The sequence below is a fragment of the Coregonus lavaretus genome (genome assembly GCF_964263955.1).
Source record: "Coregonus lavaretus genome assembly, chromosome: 7".
Lineage (NCBI taxonomy): Eukaryota > Metazoa > Chordata > Actinopteri > Salmoniformes > Salmonidae > Coregonus > Coregonus lavaretus.
Window position 1 is genome coordinate 36,794,856 of NC_139994.1, and position 20,668 is coordinate 36,815,523.

A 20,668-nucleotide genomic window follows, 5' to 3' on the forward strand; every position below is an offset into this window, starting at 1 on the left:
TTAACACTTTTTTGGTTACTACATGATTCCATATGTGTTATTTCATAGTTTTGATGTCTTCACTATTATTCTACAATGTAGAAAATAGTAAAAATAAAGAAAAATCCTTGAATGAGTAGGTGTGTCCAAACTTGTAGCGTCAAGTGTGCCAAGCTTGACGCTACAAGCTTGGCACACCTGTGTTTGGGGAGTTTCTCCCATTCCTCTCTGTAGATCCTCTCAAGCTCTGTCAGGTTGGATGGGGAGCGTTGCGGGACAGCTATTTTCAGGTTTCTCAAGAGAAGTTAGATCGGGTTCAAATCCGGGCTCTGGTTGAGCCACTCAAGGACATTCAGAGACTTGTCCCGAAGCCACTCCTGTGTTGTCTTGGCTGTGTGCTTAGGTTCGTTGTCCTGTTGGAAGGTGAACCTTCGCCCCAGTCTGAGGTCCTGAGCCCTCTGGAGCAGATTTTCATCAAAGATCTCTCTGTACTTTGCTCCGTTCATCTTTGCCTCGATCCTGACTAGTCTCACAGTCCCTGCCACTGGAAAAACATCTCCCCAGCCTGATGCTGCCACCACCATGCTTCACCGTAGGGATGGTGGCAGGTTTCTTCCAGACGTGACGCTTGGCATTTAGGCCAAAGATTTCAATCTTGGTTTCATCAGACCAGAAAATCTTGTTTCTCATGGTCTGAGAGTCTTTAGGTGCCTTTTGGCAAACTCCAAGCAGGCTGTCATGTGCCTTTTACTTTCGTCTGGCCACTCTACCATAAAAGGCCTGATTGGTGGAGTTCTTCAGAGATGGCTGTCCTTCTGGAAAGTTCTGTCAGAGTGACCATCGGGTTCTTGATCACCTCCCTGACCAAGGCCCTTATCCCCCGATTGTTCAGTTTGGCCAGGCGGACAGCTCTAGGAAGAGTCTTGGTGGTTCCAAACTTCTTCCATTTAAGAATGATGGAGGCCACTGTGTTCTTGGGGACCTTCAATGCTGCAGAATTGTGGTACCTTTCCCCAGATCTGTGCCTCGACACAATCCTGTTCCAAATCATGTCCAATTAATTGAATTACCACAGGTGGACTCCGATGAAGTTGTAGAAACATCTCAAGGATGATCAATGGAAAAAGGATGCACCTGAACTTAATTTCGAGTCTCATAGCAAAGGGTCTGAATACTTATGTAAATAAGGTATTTCTGTTTTTTTTTTATACATTTGCAAAAAATTATAAAATCCTGTTTTCACTTTGTCATTATGGGGTTGATTATGGGGTTGAGGTCAGGTGTGTAGATTGCTGAGAAAAAATATATATTTAATCCATTTCAGAATAAGGCTGTAACGTAACAAAATGTGGAAAAAGTCAAGGGGTCTGAATACTTTCCGAAGGCACTGTATCTGTACACACACATCGCACAATTAACAGATCATATTGCACACTGCACAGATCACTGCACAGGTGAAGATGGTTTTGTTTTTAAGTAACATGGACTTCCTCTCCTCTCTAGCACACCTGTGTGTGTGTCTGTGTCTGTGTCTGTGTGTCACTGTGTCAGTGATGTAGAAACCAAACCAACAGCAATGTTACATATCATTCTTCTTTGCGTTTTATTGAATAAAGGCTAATTTAAATACCAATTCAGAGATTAAAGCTACCTCAAATTGACAAATAAAACGTAAAGGCAGGTTTCCCAGACATATATTAAGCTTAGTCCTGGACTCTCCATTGACCTTGCTTTTTAGTCCAGAGCTAGGCTTTTATCTGTGTCTAGGAAACTGTCCCATAGTGATCTTACACATGGAGTAATACATGTAATAAATGTAGATAAGGATAGCTGTTTTTTCAGGTTACTCTTGTTGAACAAAGCTGCACACTGAGGGGGATAATTGTTTTTTTTAATGATGGAACTCACAAGAGTCATCCTTTATTTTCTTAAATATCACTCATATCAGCCATCCTCTTCTCATTTGCACACACAACCATCCAACCTCTCTCTAATCTTCTCTCTCTCCCATGAAGACTAATTTACATCACTTACACACCCATGCGCACACATAAAAACAATCCAGGTTGTTTTCCCACTGCTATAAAGCATAGAGAATCTCCCTTGTGACACAAAGTAGTCACCTAACCCTTAAGCCTTACTACCATGCTCCCATGCAATGACCATCATCCATATCACTTTATGACTTTACTGCCTGACCCTCAAGTTCATTTAGAGTGGCCGTGCTGTGGCTGGATGGGCATGCACTTCCTGACAAGCCCAATTACTCTGAATCATTTCACTAAAGGGCTCAGATGCTGCCTGGCTGTCGTCTCCGATCTTGGGGGCCATTAAGACACACTGGTGCCTCCTAAATGCTTGAATGGGCACCTTCCCTTATCTGTCTACCTGTCATGCTGCACCCCGCCCCTTCGTGCCCACACACATATTCATACGCCAGTATCACCCCACTTCTGCTCTCTATACTACTGTCACCAAAGAGTTGACTCTGCCTCCCTGCTCTCGCTCAGTGCCAAGCCTGTGTGTGGAGGAGATAGGGATTTGCTCAAGAGTGATGTGCTCGCATGGTGGGAAACTGTCCTATTGATGTGCGTTGACTTCACAAGAGGAATGCTGTCCACACATGGAAGCTAGAGGACTGATGAACAGGAGAGGACTGTTATCACGCATAGAGTATTTACCGAAGGTGCTTTGGAATTTGTTTTCAACTGAGTCGCTTCATACTTTTAACATCCATTACGTCTGTCACAGGTCAGGTGTGTTTTTTCTACTCATCTCAAATGATTTTACTTGCAGAAGTGGAGAGTTGCAGAACCAAGACTTCAGAAGTTGCTTCTGATGCAGTGTCTCCTATGCTCCTAAACTACTGAGCAGGAGGTGTGAGCTGAAGCGATGCAAGTGCCCACCAAGGACTGTGTCTCCCTGACGGTCTACTCCTTCACATTCCTGCTGGGCCTCCCCTCCAACCTGCTGGTGCTTTTCATGTACATCCGCTAGGCACGCAAGCGGGGTGACACACCCATCGTGCTATACGCCCTCAACCTGTGCCTGGCTAACCTGGCACTGGTCTGGCAGCCCATCAAGGCCCTGGAGACTATCCTCCAGGACTGGGCTCTTCCGTCGCCCCTCTGTCCCATTTGTGCTAGAGAATGCAGGGTGCGCGTAATAACGGAGTGCCCTGCCGTAAGGGTGGTGTGCGCCCAGATCAGCAGGCGGTCACGGACACTGGTGGGTACATACACGGAGGGGCGTTAGCAGGTGCTGGGTCTTCCTGAGCCGCCAGGCGGATGTCATTGTCCGCATCCCAAACGGCAGGTGCAACGATTTGAGACGGGGGCAGGATAGGACCCCCCAGATCCTTCCTCTCTCCGTTATGGTGCGTCCTGGAGAGTGTGTCTGCTTTCACATTCTGGGATCCTGTGCGGTAGGACAGAATGAATTGAAAGCGAGTAAGAAATTGGGCCCACCTGGCTTGACGAGAGTTCATCTGTTTCGCTGCCCGTATGTGCTCCAAATTCCGGTGGTCAGTAAGAATCCAGAATGGATGGACTGCACCCTCCAGCCAGTGTCTCCATTCCTCCAGAGCGAGGACCACCGCCAACAGCTCCCTGTCTCCAACTCCATAGTTCCTCTCTGCGGGGGTAAGCTTTTTAGAGAAAAAGGCACAGGGATACATTTTCTCTGCCTTACCGTGCCGATGCGTCCACCTCCAGGATGAAAGGACAAGATGGATCTGGGTGTTTTAGGATGGGCGCTGTGGTGAACCTCTCCTTCAGCCTCTTGAAGCCAGCTTCTGAGGCCCACCCTTAAGGAGAGAGGTGAGCGGAGCGGCTATGGAGCTGAAGGACCTGATGAAACGCCGGTAGAAATTGGCGAAGCCCAGGAAGCTCTGTAGGCCCTTGATGGTGGTGGGCACTGGGCACTGGCCATGACCTGACGTCGTCCGTCTTCGCTCTTTCCATGAACACCCCCTGAGGACTGATCCTGTATCCCAGGAAGGAGATTACCTGTTGGTAGAATTCGCATTTCGTGTTCCCGGTGGCGGAGTAGGACAGCTCTGACGTCCCTAACGTGCTCCTCAAACGTAGCCGAGTAGATCAGGATATCGTCGATGTACACCACCACCTGTCTGCTCAGCATGTCTCAGAACACGTAATTGACGAAGGACTGGAACACAGAAGGTGCGTTGGCGAGGCCGTAGGGCATGACGCAGTATTCATAGTGGCCTGAGGTAGTGCTGAATGCCGTCTAACACTCGTCTCCTTCCCGGATTCGGATCAGGCTGTAGGCACTCCTCAGGTCCAACTTGGTAAAGTACCGGGCCCCTCGTAGCTGCTCGATGGCCGACGGAACCAGAGGGAGGGGGTACCGGTACTTGGTGGTGACTGTGTTCAGCCCCCTGTAGTCAATGCACGGCCTCAGTCCTCCGTCTTTTTTGGCCACGAAGAAGAAGCTGGCGGAGGCAGGAGAGGTAGAGTGTCTGATGAACCCCTGTTTCAGGGTCTCCGCCACATACTTCTCCATGGCCTCAGTCTCCGCCATGGAAAGGGGGTAAATGGGACTCTTCTGGGGGTGTTGTTCTCCAGCAGGTCAATGGTGCGGTCCCAGGGCCTGTGAGGAGGGAGACACTTAGCCTTTGATGAAGAGAAGACATCGGAGAGATCTGCATACTCACGTGGAATGTTGGGCTGGAGGGCGGACTCCGGACTCTCCACTGACGTGGAACAACAAACCACTGGCAGGCAGGTCTTCCGGCATGAGGTGGACCAGGCTGTGATCCTCTTGGTGATCCAATTGATGGTGGCATTGTGTAGTCTGAGCCAGGGCAATCCCAAGACGATCCGGTGAAAGGGTGACGTGACGAAGTGGAATGACAGCTCCTCATGGTGCTCCGGTAGTGTGGTAATGGTGATGGGGAGAGTGACGTGCGTAATGGTGCCTGATCCAAGTGGTTTATTGTCCAGCGAGGTGACATGTAGCGGAGAAGGCAGTGGCACGGTGGGCAACCCCCATTCAAAGACCAGCTCCCTATCTATAAGGTTCCCCGCTGATCCGGAATCTATCATTGCAGTGGAAATGGAAGAGAAGGAATAACCAGTCACCGTTATGGGAACTAACAACAATGGTTTTGTGATAGGAGATGACGTAACACTCACGGAGCGGCTACACTTCCTGCATGGCGGCGTTCAACTGGGCAAGCTGCTGCTGCTGCTGGTCGAGGCACTGGGAAACTCCTGCTGCATCCATTTTCGTGAGTGGTGTGTAATTCTGTGACGAGTACTGAGTATATGAAGAGGCAGGACGCAGACGCAGAAATTAACTTAACAATGAGAATGAGAATAACAAAGAGCGCGTAAACGACACGACGCTAACAATTACACACAACAATGAACAAACAGTCCAGGGCTATATAGTGGTGGTGATGAGATGATGAGGTGCAGGTGCGCTGGAGGTGATTAGGGTGCGTTGGGTTTCCATTCCTGTGTTTGCCGAGGTGGTGTGCTCAGACCGGTGGCTCAGTAGACCGGCGAATCAGAGTGCCGGAGGGGAGCAACGGGAGGAGACATGACAGTGCCAGGCACACCGGTTTTAGTTTGTCAAGAACTGCAACGCTGCTGGGTTTTTCATGCTCAACAGTATCCCGTGTGTATCAAGAATGGTCCACCACCCAAAGGACATCCAGCCAACTTGACAAAACTGTGGGAAGCATTGGAGTCAACATGGGCCAGCATCCCTGTGGAACACTTTCGACACCTTCTAGAGTCCATGCCCCAACGAATTGAGGCTGTTCTGAGAGTAAAAGGAGGTGCAACTAAATTTTAGGAAGGAGTTCATAATGATTTGTACACTCAGTTACGTACCCCCCTATAAAAACTGTAAATACAAAATAAAATTCAGCATGAATAGCATATATTCACTCTCTTACTATATACAGTATATTGTTAACATTCTGAGTGAATTCTGAATTTATGCATCAATCCAATCTCTACTAATGATTTTACTTATTAAGAGCACAGGTGATACATTTACATTAACTAAAGTTTTCATAAAAAGTCCTCAAGTTGAGGCTTATATTTTTATACAGGTGAACAATCAAACACAAAAGCAGACAAAAATATGGCTGACGAGTAGTGTTTCCTACTGAAATGCTGACAGATAATGTCTGAAAGTTAGTTTCTCATGGGACATCACATGGTATATTGTTATGGGACATCTTTTTGGTAACACATTGCGGCAACAGTCCCAAAAGAGATGTTACACATTCCAACACACCCTTTTCTCTTTCCAGTGGTGTTGAGAGTCTCCGAGTGTCTGTAACTGATGGAGTAGGCTAATCGCCATGCCAATCACTCATCTGTTGCTGTCCGTTTACATTGTCATCTTCCTGATTGGGGTACCTGCCAACATCCTGGCATTATGCACCTTTTGCCAAAAAGTGTGCCACAAACCTGCCCCATTGACATCCTGCAACTCAACTTGACCATCTTCGACCTCATCTTCCTGCCCTTCAAGATGAAGGAGGCTGCTGATGACATAAACTGGAACCTCCTCTTCTTCCTGTGTCCAGTCACTGGTTTCCTGTTCTACTCCACCATCTACAACAGCACCCTCCTCCAGACCGCAGAGTGTGGAGCGCTACCTTGATGTGGCCTTCCCTATTAGATACACCCTGTGTCACAGGCCGCGCTATGCTGTGGTGGTCAGCATCATATGTTGAATGGTGTCCTCACTGAACCTCAGCATCGTTTACATTGTGCCATACTCCCAGTGGATGGGACCGTTATGGACAATCCCCCGACAACGTGTTACCTGAACATCACCCAAGACCAGCTCAGCATCCTTCTCCCAGTGCGTCTGGAGCTATTCCTGGTCCTCTTCTGCACCCCCTTCCTGGTCTGCCCCTTCTGCTATGTCAACTTCATCCGCATCCTGTCTCAGCTGCCCAACATCGAGCGGTGGAGGTGAATGCGGGCCATCAGGCTGGCACTGGGCACCCTGTTGGTGTTTGCCCTCTGCTTTGGGCCCTACAACGTATTCCATGTGGTGGGGTTCGTTTGGAAAGACAGCGAGAGTTGGAGGGATGTACCGTTGCTCTCCAGTACCATCAATGCCTGCCTGGACCCCATCATCTTCTACTTCTCTGCGGCTGTCAGAAGCATGCTCAGTCACAGCTTCAGGAGCTTCACTGCTGCCCCCCATTGGTAGCCTCCAAGACTGATAAATACAGAGAAACATGCCCCCCTTCAGAGTGTTTATGTTACAAGCAGTTATGTATGAAGGTTTACATATGTTTTTAGTGCAATTATGTATTCTGTATATTATATGTATTAGGTGTATTCTGTTATGTTATGTAACTCTTGGCAAAGTTTGCAAAGATAATTCATGTTATCAAAGTTCCTACCTATGATCAATTACGTTCCCAAAAGGTGTGCCACAATTATAGTATAACCATTACCCATGCCTCCACGAACCACTGTATGTACAGATCGATTATATTTAATAAAAAAGCATGAATAAATCGATCACCCTTATTACTTAAATTGTGCTCTAACCAGTAGCCTACATCCAATAAAAAATATACTTGTTTTATGGGGCTTGGAAGAAATATATTAGAACCAGAAGCTGTAAGAGCCCAGAGGTGGGTGTGAAAGATAATAAGTTAATACAAATTCGAATCAAATCAAATCAAATTGTATTGGTCACATGCGCCGAATACAACAGGTGCAGACATTACAGTGAAATGCTTACTTACAGCCCTTAACCAACAGTGCATTTATTTTTATATAAAAATAAAACAACAACAAAAAAAGTGTTGAGAAAAAAAAGAGCAGAAGTAAAATAAAATAACAGTAGGGAGGCTACAGGGGGGTACCGGTGCAGAGTCAATGTGCGGGGGCACCGGCTAGTTGAGGTAGTTGAAGTAATATGTACATGTGGGTAGAGTTAAAGTGACTATGCATAAATAATTAACAGAGTAGCAGCAGCGTAAAAAGGATGGGGTGGGGGGGCAGTGCAGTTGTTGAGAAGTCTTTTGGACCTAGACTTGGCACTCCGGTACCGCTTGCAGTGCGGTAGCAGAGAGAACAGTCTATGACTAGGGTGGCTGGAGTCTTTGACAATTTTGAGGGCCTTCCTCTGACACCGCCTGGTATAGAGGTCCTGGATGGCAGGAAGCTTGGCCCCAGTGATGACCTGGGCCGTACGCACTACCCTCTGTAGTGCCTTGCGGTCGGAGGCCAAGCAGTTGCCATACCAGGCGGTGATGCAACCAGTCAGGATGCTCTCGATGGTGCAGCTGTAGAACTTTTTGAGGACCTGAGGACCCATGCCAAATCTTTTCAGTCTCCTGAGGGGGAATAGGCTTTGTCGTGCCCTCTTCACGACTGTCTTGGTGTGTTTGGACCATGATAGTTCGTTGGTGATGTGGACACCAAGGAACTTGAAGCTCTCAACCTGTTCCACTACAGCCCCGTCGATGAGAATGGGGGCGTGCTCAGTCCTCTTTTTTTTCCTGTAGTCCACAATCATCTCCTTTTGTCTTGGTCACGTTGAGGGAGAGGTTGTTGTCCTGGCACCACACGGCCAGGTCTCTGACCTCCTCCCTATAGGCTGTCTCATCGTTGTCGGTGATCAGGCCTACCACTGTTGTGTCGTCGGCAAACTTAATGATGGTGTTGGAGTCGTGCCTGGCCATGCAGTCATGGGTGAACAGAGAGTACAGGAGGGGACTGAGCATGCACCCGAGGGGCCCCCGTGTTGAGGATCAGTGTGGCAGATGTGTTGTTACCTACCCTTACCACCTGGGGGCGGCCCGTCAGGAAGTCCAGGATCCAGTTGCAGAGGGAGGTGTTTAGTCCCAGGATCCTTAGCTTAGTGATGAGCTTAGAGGGCACTATGGTGTTGAATGCTGAGCTGTAGTCAATGAATAGCATTCTCACGTAGGTGTTCCTCTTGTCCAGGTGGGAAAGGGCAGTGTGGAGTGCAATAGAGATTGCATCATCTGTGGATCTGTTGGGGCGGTATGCAAATTGGAGTGGGTCTGGGGTTTCTGGGATAATGCTGTTGATGTGAGCCATGACCAGCCTTTCAAAGCACTTCATGGCTACAGACGTCAGTGCTACGGGTCGGTAGTCATTTAGGCAGGTTATCTTAGAGTCCTTGGGCACGGAGACTATGGTGGTCTGCTTGAAACATGTTGGTATTACAGACTCAGTCAGGGACATGTTGAAAATGTCAGTGAAGACACTTGCCAGTTGGTCAGCACATGCTCGGAGTACACGTCCTGGTAATCCGTCTGGCCCTGCGGCCTTGTGAATGTTGACCTGCTTAAAAGTCTTACTCACATCGGCTACGGAGAGCGTGATCACATAGTCATCCGGAACAGCTGGTGCTCTCATGCATGCTTCAGTGTTGCTTGCCTCGAAGCGAGCATAGAAGTGGTTTAGCTCGTCTGGTAGGCTTGTGTCACTGGGCAGCTCCCGGCTGTGCTTCCCTTTGTAGTCTGTAATAGTTTTCAAGCCCTGCCACATCCGACGAGCGTCAGAGCCAGTGTAGTACGATTCAATCTTAGTCCTGTATTGACTCTTTGCCTGTTTGATGGTTCGTCGGAGGGCATAGCAGGATTTCTTATAAGCGTCCGGGTTAGAGTCCCGTTCCTTGAAAGCGGCAGCTCTACCCTTTAGCTCAGTGCGGATGTTTCCTGTAATCCATGGCTTCTGGTTGGGGTATGTACGTACGGTAAGGACTGTTTTGACATCCATTCAGCAATAATGAGCTCCCTTTCCTAGATGTAATCCACACAAATAGACAACTGCACTCCTAAAGTGGGGATAAAAGGATTTAGTCAGCCACCAATTGTGCAAGTTCTCCCACTTAAAAAGATGAGAGAGGCCTGTAATTGTCATCATAGGTACACGTCAACTATGACAGACAAAATGAGGGAAAAAAATCCAGAAAATCACATTGTAGGATTTTTTATGAATTTATTTGCAAATTATGGTGGAAAATAAGTATTGGTCAATAACAAAAGTTTCTCAATACTTTGTTATATACCCTTTGTTGGCAATGACACAGGTCAAACGTTTTCTGTAAGTCTTCACAAGGTTTTCACACACTGTTGCTGGTATTTTGGCCCATTCCTCCATGCAGATCTCCTCTAGAGCAGTGATGTTTTGGGGCTGTCGCTGGACAACACAGACTTTCAACTCCCTCCAAAGATTTTCTATGGGGTTGAGATCTGGAGACTGGCTAGGCCACTCCAGGACCTTGAAATGCTTCTTACGAAGCCACTCCTTCGTTGCCCGGGCGGTGTGTTTGGGATCATTGTCATAGCCTCCTGAGTGGCGCAGTGGTCTAAGGCACTGCATCGCAGTGCTAACTGTGCCACTAGAGATCCTGGTTCGAATCCAGGCTCTGTCGCCGCCGGCCGCGACCGGGAGACTCATGGGCGGCGCACAATTGGCCCAGCGTCGTCCAGGGTAGGGGAGGGAATGGTCGGCAGGGATGTAGCTCAGTTGATAGAGCATGGCGTTTGCAACGCCAGGGTTGTGGGTTCGTTTCCCACGGGGGTCCAGTATAAAAAAAATATGTATTCACTAACTGTAAGTCGCTCTGGATAAGAGCGTCTGCTAAATGACTAAAATGTAATGTAAAATGTCATGCTGAAAGACCCAGCCACGTTTCATCTTCAATGCCCTTGCTGATGGAAGGAGGTTTTCACTCAAAATCTCACGATACATGGCCCCATTCATTCTTTCCTTTACACGGATCAGTCGTCCTGGTCCCTTTGCAGAAAAACAGCCCCAAAGCATGATGTTTCCACCCCCATGCCTCACAGTAGGTATGGTGTTCTTTGGATGCAACTCAGCATTCTTTGTCCTCCAAACACGACGAGTTGAGTCTTTACCAAAAAGTTATATTTTGGTTTCATCTGACCATATGACATTCTCCCAATCCTCTTCTGGATCATCCAAATGCACTCTAGCAAACTTCAGACGGGCCTGGACATGTACTGGCTTAAGCAGGGGGACACGTCTGGCACTGCAGGATTTGAGTCCCTGGCGGCGTAGTGTGTTACTGATGGTAGGCTTTGTTACTTTGGTCCCAGCTCTCTGCAGGTCATTCACTAGGTCCCCCCGTGTGGTTCTGGGATTTTTGCTCACCGTTCTTGTGATCATTTTGACCCCACGGGGTGAGATCTTGCGTGGAGCCTTTGACAGCTCTTTGGTCTTGGCCATAGTGGAGTTTGGAGTGTGACTGTTTGAGGTTGTGGACAGGTGTATTTTATACTGATAACAAGTTCAAACAGGTGCCATTAATACAGGTAACGAGTGGAGGACAGAGGAGCCTCTTAAAGAAGAAGTTACAGGTCTGTGAGAGCCAGAAATCTTGCTTGTTTGTAGGTGACCAAATACTTATTTTCCACCATCATTTGCAAATAAATTCATTAAAAATCCTACAATGTGATTTTCTGGATTTCTTTTTCTCAATTTGTCTGTCATAGTTGACGTGTACCTATGATGAAAATTACAGGCCTCTCTCATCTTTTTAAGTGGGAGAACTTGCACAATTGGTGGCTGACTAAATACTTTTTTTCCCCACTGTATGTGCTGGTCTAGATAAATACAGATAACTGCTCTTTATAGAGTCCTGTGTATTCAGTGAACTATGTATGTTGGTTATTAGTTTACCAATTGTACACTCAGTAACATTATAGATACAATGGGATTGAATTCAGTTGGGAGAGAAATTAGTGCCTTGTTTGACGCAGCAGATTGGCAATTAGGGCTGACCCCATTTAGTCAGTCGACTGGTCAATTGTTTGGTCGATAGGCTGTTGGTCGGCAGATAATTTTTTGGTTGAGCGGTTGCAAATGTATATATTTTTCATTTTTCACCTGTCTGTTTCATGCCTGTCTCAGTAGACGAATCCATTGCGGAGGCCGCGGGGTTGGCACAGTCCATCACACTAAGACATACAGTGCCTTCAGAAAGTATTCACACCCCTTGACTTTTTCCAAATTTTGTGACTGGCCTACATACAATACACCATAATGTGAAAGTAGAATTATGTTTTTCGAAACTTTTACATATTAATTAAAAATTGAAAGCTGAAATACTTTGAGTCAATAAGTATTCAACCCCTTTATTATGGTAGCCTAAATAAGTTCAGGAGTAAATATGTGCTTAACCTCTACGGGATCAGTGTCCCGTCTACGGGACGGTTGAGCTAACGTGCGCTAATGTGATTAGCAAGACTGAGGTAAGTAACAGCAAACTTTCCAGGACATAGACATGTCTTATATGGGCAGAAACCTTAAATTCTTGTTAATCTAACTGCACTGTCCAATTTACAGTAGCTATTACAGTAATAAAAAATACCATGCTATTGTTTGAGGAGAGTGCACAACAACAAAAAACGTATCACGGCAACTGGTTTGATACATTCACCTCTGAAGGTAAATAATGTACTTACATTCAGTAATCTTGCTCTGATTTGTCATCCTAAGGGTCCCAGAGATAAAATGTAGCATAGTTTTGTTTGATAAAATCCATTTTGATATTCAAATGTAGGAACTGGGTTCTACAGTTTGAAGCCCTGCTGTCTCTGGCTCCACACCCACCCCGCCCGGCCATCTAGATGTGTCAAAGTTAGTGTATAAGCTAATGATCCATCATGTATGACATTCCTGGGACTGTGTAAACTTACATTTTGTATTACCGTATAATTTTTGTATGTTCTCTATAGTTATGTACTTGAAAATGTATCAAATCAAATCAAATGTTATTTGTCACATACACGTGCTTAGCGGGTGTAGCGAAATGCTTGTGCTTCTAGCTCTGACAGTGCAGTAATATCTAACAAGTAATAGCTAACAATTTCACAACATACAGTGAGGGAAAAAAGTATTTGATCCCCTGCTGATTTTGTATGTTTGCCCACTGACAAAGAAATGATCAGTCTATAATTTTAATGGTAGGTTTATTTGAACAGTGAGAGACAGAATAACAACAACAGAAATCCAGAAAAACGCATGTCAAAAATGTTATAAATTGATTTGCATTTTAATGAGGGAAATTAGTATTTGACCCCCTCTCAATCAGAAAGATTTCTGGCTCCCAGGTGTCTTTTATACAGGTAACGAGCTGAGATTAGGAGCACACTCTTAAAGGGAGTGCTCCTAATCTCAGTTTGTTACCTGTATAAAAAGACACCTGTCCACAGAAGCAATCAATCAATCAGATTCCAAACTCTCCACCATGGCCAAGACCAAAGAGCTTTCCAAGGATGTCAGGGACAAGATTGTAGACCTACACAAAGCTGGAATGGGCTACAAGACCATCGCCAAGCAGCTTGGTGAGAAGGTGACAACAGTTGGTGCGATTATTCGCAAATGGAAGAAACACAAAAGAACTGTCAATCTCCCTCGGCCTGGGGCTCCATGCAAGATCTCACCTCGTGGAGTTGCAATGATCATGAGAACGGTGAGGAATCATCCCAGAACTACACGGGAGGATCTTGTCAATGATCTCAAGGCAGCTGGGACCATAGTCACCAAGAAAATAATTGGTAACACACTACGCCGTGAAGGACTGAAATCCTTCAGCGCCGGCAACTTCCCCCTGCTCACGAAAGCACATATACAGGCCAGTCTGAAGTTTGCCAATGAACATCTGAATGATTCAGAGGAGAACTGGGTGAAAGTGTTGTGGTCAGATGAGACCAAAATCGAGCTCTTTGGCATCAACTCAACTCGCCGTGTTTGGAGGAGGAGGAATGCTGCCTATGACCCCAAGAACACCATCCCCACCGTCAAACATGGAGGTGGAAACATTATGCTTTGGGGGTGTTTTTCTGCTAAGGGGACAGGACAACTTCACTGCATCAAAGGGACGATGGACGGGGCCATGTACCGTCAAATCTTGGGTGAGAACCACCTTCCCTCAGCCAGGGCTTTAAAAATGGGTTGTGGATGGGTATTCCAGCATGACAATGACCCAAAACACACGGCCAAGGCAACAAAGGAGTGGCTCAAGAAGAAGCACATCAAGGTCCTGGAGTGGCCTAGCCAGTCTCCAGACCTTAATCCCATAGAAAATCTGTGGAGGGAGCTGAAGGTTCGAGTTGCCAAACATCAGGCTCGAAACCTTAATGACTTGGAGAAGATCTGCAAAGAGGAGTGGGACAAAATCCCTCCTGAGATGTGTGCAAACCTGGTGGCCAACTACAAGAAACGTCTGACCTCTGTGATTGCCAACAAGGGTTTTGCCACCAAGTACTAAGTCATGTTTTGCAGAGGGGTCAAATACTTATTTCCCTCATTAAAATGCAAATAAACTTATAACATTTTTGACATGCATTTTTCTGGATTTTTTTGTTGTTATTCTGTCTATCACTGTTCAAATAAACCTACCATTAAAATTATAGACTGATCATGTCTTTGTCAGTGGGCAAACGTACAAAATCAGCAGGGGATCAAATACTTTTTTCCCTCACTGTATACCCAATACACACAAATCTAAGTAAGGAATGGAATTTAAGAATATATACATATGGACAAGCAATGACAGAGCGGCATGGACTAAGATACAGTAGAATATTATAGAATACAGTATATACAGTTGAAGTCGGAAGTTTACATACACTTAGGTTGGAGTCATTAAAACTTGTTTTTCAACCACTCCACACATTTCTTGTTAACAAATTATAGTTTTGGCAAGTCGGTTAGGATATCTACTTTGTGCATGACACAAGTAATTTTTCCAACAATTGTTTACAGACAGATTATTTCACTTATAATTCACTGTATCACAATTCCAGTGGGTCAAACACTAAGTTGACTGTGCCTTTAAACAGCTTGGAAAATTCCAGAAAATGATGTCATGGCTTTAGAAGCTTCTGATAGGCTAATTGACATCATTTGAGTCAATTGGAGGTGTACCTGTGGATGTATTTCAAGGCCTACCTTCAAACTCAGTGCCTCTTTGCTTGACATCATGGGAAAATCAAAAGAAATCAGCCAAGACCTCAGAAAAATAATTGTAGACCTCCACAAGTCTGGTTCATCCTTGGTAGCAATTTCCAAACGCCTGAAGGTACCACGTTCATCTGTACAAACAATAGTACGCAAGTATAAACACCACGGGACCACGCAGCCTTCATACCGCTCAGGAAGGAGACGCGTTCTGTCTCCTAGAGATGAACGTACTTTGGTGCGAAAAGTGCAAATCAATCCCAGAACAACAGCAAAGGACCTTGTGAAGATGCTGGAGGAAACAGGTACAAAAGTATCTATAACCACAGTAAAACAAGTCCTATATCAACATAACCTGAAAGGTCGCTCAGCAAGGAAGAAGCCACTACTCCAAAACCGCCATAGAAAAGCCAGACTACGGTTTGCAACTGCACATGGGGACAAAGATCGTATTTTTTGGAGAAATGTCCTCTGGTCTGATGAAACAAAAATAGAACTGTTTGGCCATAATGACCATCGTTATGTTTGGAGGAAAAAGGGGTTTGCTTGCAAGCCGAAGAACACCAACCCAACCGTGAAGCACGGGGGTGGCAGCATCATGCTGTGGGGGTGCTTTGCTGCAGGAGGGACTGGTGCACTTCACAAAATAGATGGCATCATGAGGAAGGAAAATTATGTGGATATATTGAAGCAACATCTCAAGACATCAGTCAGGAAGTTAAAGCTTGGTCGCAAATGTGTCTTCCAAATGGACAATGACCCCAAGCATACTTCCAAAGTTGTGGCAAAATGGCTTAAGGACAACAAAGTCAAGGTATTGGAGTGGCCATCACAAAGCCCTGACCTCAACCCTATAGAAAATGTGTGGGCAGAACTGAAAACACGTGTGCGAGTAAGGAGGCCTACAATCCTGATTCAGTTACACCAGCTCTGATAGGAGGAATGGGTCAAAATTCACCCAACTTATTGTGGGAAGCTTGTGGAAGGCTACCCGAAATGTTTGACCAAAGTTAAACAATTTTACTAGGATTAAATATCAGGAATTGTGAAAAACTGAGTTTAAATGTATTTGGCTAAGGTGTATGTAAACTTCCGACTTCAACTGTACATATGAGATGAGTAGTGCAAGATATGTAAACATTATTAAAGTGACTAGTGTTCCATTTCTTAAAGTGGCCAGTGATTTCAATAGGCAGCAGCAGCCTCTAATGTGCTATTTAACAGTCTGATGGCCTTGAGATAGAAGCTGTTTTTCATTCTCTCGGTCCCAGTTTTGATGCACCTGTACTGACCTCACCTTCTGGATGATAGCGGGGTGAACAGGCAATGGCTTGGGTGGTTGATGTCCTTGATTATCTTCTTGGCTTTCCTGTGACATCGGGTGCTGTAGGTGTCCTGGAGGGCGGGTAGTTTTCCCCCGGTAATGCGTTCGGCAGACCGCACCACCCTCTGGAGAGCCCTGCGGTTGCGGGCGGTGCAGTTGTCGTACCAGGCGGTGATACAGCCCGACAGGATGCTCTCAATTGTGCATCTGTAAAAGTTTGTGAGGGTTTTAGGTGCCAAGCCAAATTTCTTCAGCCTCCTGAGGTTGAAGAGGCTCTGTTGCGCCTTCTTCACCACACTGTCTGTGTGGGTGGACCATTTCAGTTTGTCAGCGATGTGTACGCCAAGGAACTTGAAGCTTTCCACCTTCTCCACTGCGGTCCCATCGATGTGGATAGGGGGGTGCGCCCTCTGCTGTTTCCTGAAGTCCACAATCATCTCCTTTGTTTTGTTGACGTTGAGTGAGAGGTTATTTTCCTGGCACCACACTCCAAGAGCCCTCACCGCCTCCCTGTAGGCTGTCTCGTCATTGTTGGTAATCAAGCCTACTACTGTTGTGTCGTCTGCAAACTTGATGATTGAGTTGGAGGCGTGCCTGGCCATGCAGTCATGGGTGAACATGGAGTACAGGAGGGGGCTAAGCACGCACCCTTGTGGGGCCCCAGTGTTGAGGATCAGCGAAGTGGAGATGTTGTTTCCTACCTTCACCACCTGGGGGCGGCACATTGACCAATTCGGCACATTTGGGCAGACTTGATACAAAATAGTTCAGTATTGCAATGCTTCACTGGATCAATCTGAAACTTTGTACACACACTGCTTGCCAAAATCTAAATTGCGCCTAAACTGCAATATTATATTGTGGCCTTTCTCTTGCATTTCAAAGAATGTGTTATATTCTCCTACATTCATTTGACATTTCCACAAACTTCAAAAAGTTTCCTTTCAAATGGTATCAAGAATATGCATACCCTTGCTTCAGGTCCTGAGCTACAGGCAGTTAGATTTGGGTATGTCATTTTAGGCGAAAATTGAAAAAAAGGGTCCGAAGTCACATAATAACTTGCACAGATTGACTCTTCGTGCAATAGTGTTTAACATTATTTTTGAATGACTACCTCATCTCTGTACCCCACACATACAATTATCTGTAAGGTCCCTCAGTCGAGCAGTGAATTTAAAACACAGATTCAACCAAAGGGAGGTTTTCCAATGCCTCGCAAAGAAGGACACCTATTGGTAGATAGGTAAAAATAATAAAAGCAGACATTGAATATACCTTTGAGCATGGTGAAGTTATTAATTGCACTTTGGATGGTGTATCAATACATCCTGTCACTACAAAGATACAGGCGTCCTTCCTAATTCAGTTGCTGGAGAGGAAGGAAACCACTCAGGGATTTCACCATGAGGCCAATGGTGACTTTAAAACAGTTACAGAGTTTAATGGCTGTGATAGGAGAAAACTGAGGATGGATCAACAACATTGTAGTAACTCCACAATACTAACCTAATTGACAGAGTGAAAAGAAGGAAGCCTGTACAGAATACACATATTCCAAAACATGAATCCTGTTTGCAACAAGGCACTAAAGTAATACTGCAAAAAAATGTGGCAAAGCAATTCACTTTTTGTCCAGAATACAAAGCGTTATGTTTGGGGCAAATCCAATACAACACTCTCCATATTTTCAAATATAGTGGTGGCGGCATCATGTTATGGGTATGCTTGTATCTCTCGAGTGGCGCAGTGGTCTAAGGCACTGCATAGCTGTGCCACTAGAGATCCTGGTTCGAATCCAGGCTCTGTCGTAGCCGGCCGCAACCGGGAGACCAATGGGGCGGCGCACAATTGGCCCAGCGTCGTCCAGGGTAGGGGAGGGAATGGCCGGCAGGGAGGTAGCTCAGTTGATAGAGCATGGTGTTTGCAACACCAGGGTTGTGGGTTCGATTCCCACGGGGGGCCAGTATAAAAAAAAAAAAAATGTATGCACTAACTGTAAGTCGCTCTGGATAAGAGCGTCTGCTAAATGACGTAAATGTAAATGCTTGTAATCATTAAGGACTGGTGAGTTTTTCAGGATAAAAAAGAAACGGGATGGAGCTAAGCACAGGCAAAATCCTAGAGGAAAACCTGGTTCAGTCTGCTTTCCACCAGACACTGGTAGATTAATTCATATTTCAGCAGGACAATAACCTAAAACACAAGGCCAGATCTACACTGGAGTTGCTTACCAAGAAGACAGTGAATGTTCCTGAGTGGACGAATTACAGTTTTGACTTAAATCTACTTGAAAATCTATGGCAAAACCTGAAAATGGCAATGATCAAGAACCAATTTGACAAAGTTCGAAGACATTTGAAAATAATATATGGGCAAATGTTGCACAATCCAGGTGTGGAAAGGGCTTAGAGACTTACCCAGAAAGACTCACAGCTGTAATCGCTGCCATAGGTGCTTCTACAAAGTATTGACTCAGGTGTGTGAATACTTATGTAAATTCGATTTTCTGTATTTCATTTTCAATACATTTGCAAACATTTCTAAAATCATGTTTTCACTTTTTAATTATGCGGTATTGTGTGTAGATTGGTGATTTTTATTTATTTAATACATTTTGAATTCTGGCTGTAAATGTGTAATAAGTCAAGGGTTATAAATACTTTCTGAAGGCACTGTATGTGCTACTGAAATTGTAGATGGTTAAATTATGTAAGAACAATAGTGTAAATATTATTTTATAACAAATGTGTTTTCCTGAATTGTATGGTGTATTACTTTTAACATATATGCCAAACATCCCCTTTCATTTAACTGTGTATCCGCCAGATTCTTTCCAGACGGCACACACAAATGAGCCTAATCATAGCCTAAGACTTACCTACCGGTACATACAGTGGCTACTTGATACTCTTATTAGGCATACTTAAGACAAGCAAAAAGTGGAATGCAAACTGTGCAAACAGCGGTTTGCTCATAGTTCAACAACGAATATGACATACCACTTGAAAACAGTAAGTTAGCCTACTCTGTAGTTGCATGCTAAAACATTGACAGGTTTTATATGCTTGACAGTGATCGCTGCAGTGGCGCTCCCCAAGGTGCTGAACTGAATCTTCAGTGAGCGCTTTCTCCCGCGTTTCACTTGGCCTTCTCAAATATAGTTACAACAAGGCCTATTGTGTAGTCTATTACCGGCAACATCAGGAGCATAAAGGCAGAATATGCGAAGGTCAGCAGCAGCGGGAGGAGGAGGGTCAGAACAGTTTCTTTCCTTCTGGTTATCTTTCTCTCTGGCTTCCTCTTGAGTCATTTGTGTCTTAAAGCATCAGAAAAGCTCAGTGCATATAGTTAATTTTATTAAAACACATAGGGTGTGTCTATATATGGAAAAATACACATTTAAAAATGTTGACCAATCGATTGGTCGAAAGAACCAAGAATTTCTAAACCAAATCATTTTTGAAATGTAAATGGTATGTTATAGAAGTGTCCATTTTTTTAGCGATTTCACTTGGTTTTGAGAAACTTAAGACCACCCGCAATAGACTTCCTCATTGCTCGTTCTGCAGTATAGGAGCTATGGGAAAAAAGGCTCCAAAAACACCCAAATACATCCTTTAGAAACGGCAATGCTCTCAGTATAGTGATGCAGGTCTTTAGATGTTGTACACATGAAATTGTGTTATTCCGAACTTTATTCACAACATTATATTCCATTTTATTATTCGACTCAAGCCATTTCCCCTACCAGCTGTGCTGAGCAGGCTACACAGAGAAGCAGCATACTGCAGAACTAGCAATGAGGAAGTCTATTGCGAGTGGCCAAGTTTCTCAAAACCAAGTGAAATCGCTAGTGTGTCTGGACCCTTCTACAACATGCCCTTTACATCAAAAACAGATTTGGTACAAATTCTGAACCAATCCTTTAAGACTGCAGCTCAATTCCAAACCCACCTCTTGCCACTATCCCCAAGGCACTAGTGTAGACCTAAAATGATATGATGTAAGCAATATGGCAAAAGTCACCTAGCCAATCAGAATGATAGTTGGAACAAACACCATATTGCTTACCTATCCAATCCAAGTGTAGGGCCTAGGGATCGATTTGGAATTGGGCATATAGCTCTTGAAAATGCCCCTCCACCTTACTACAGAACCAATCCAATGATCGTATCAATGCTATGGTATAAACATTGAAATGTTATAGTACAATTGGAATAAATCTTGCCAGTGGTTAGAATGTCATGCTGTGAATGCTTTCAGTGGAGATAAAACAAGGATGCTGACAACCTTCACTCACAAACAATTCCTTAAAGCACTGCTGACCTGGGATGTGCTATAATTATCCTTCATAGCACTGGTTCCCAAACTTTTAAATGACTGGAGG

At 45.1% G+C, this 20,668-nt stretch overlaps 1 pseudogene across 1 annotated transcript; it reads left to right on the plus strand.

Annotated features, from left to right (window-relative positions):
- The first annotated feature begins 6,319 nt into the window (after nucleotides 1-6,319).
- Nucleotides 6,320-7,185, plus strand: LOC311132517 (free fatty acid receptor 3-like; annotated as a pseudogene). Its single transcript has one exon. The product of its transcript is annotated as a free fatty acid receptor 3-like (transcript).
- Nucleotides 7,186-20,668: the final 13,483 nt, after the last annotated feature.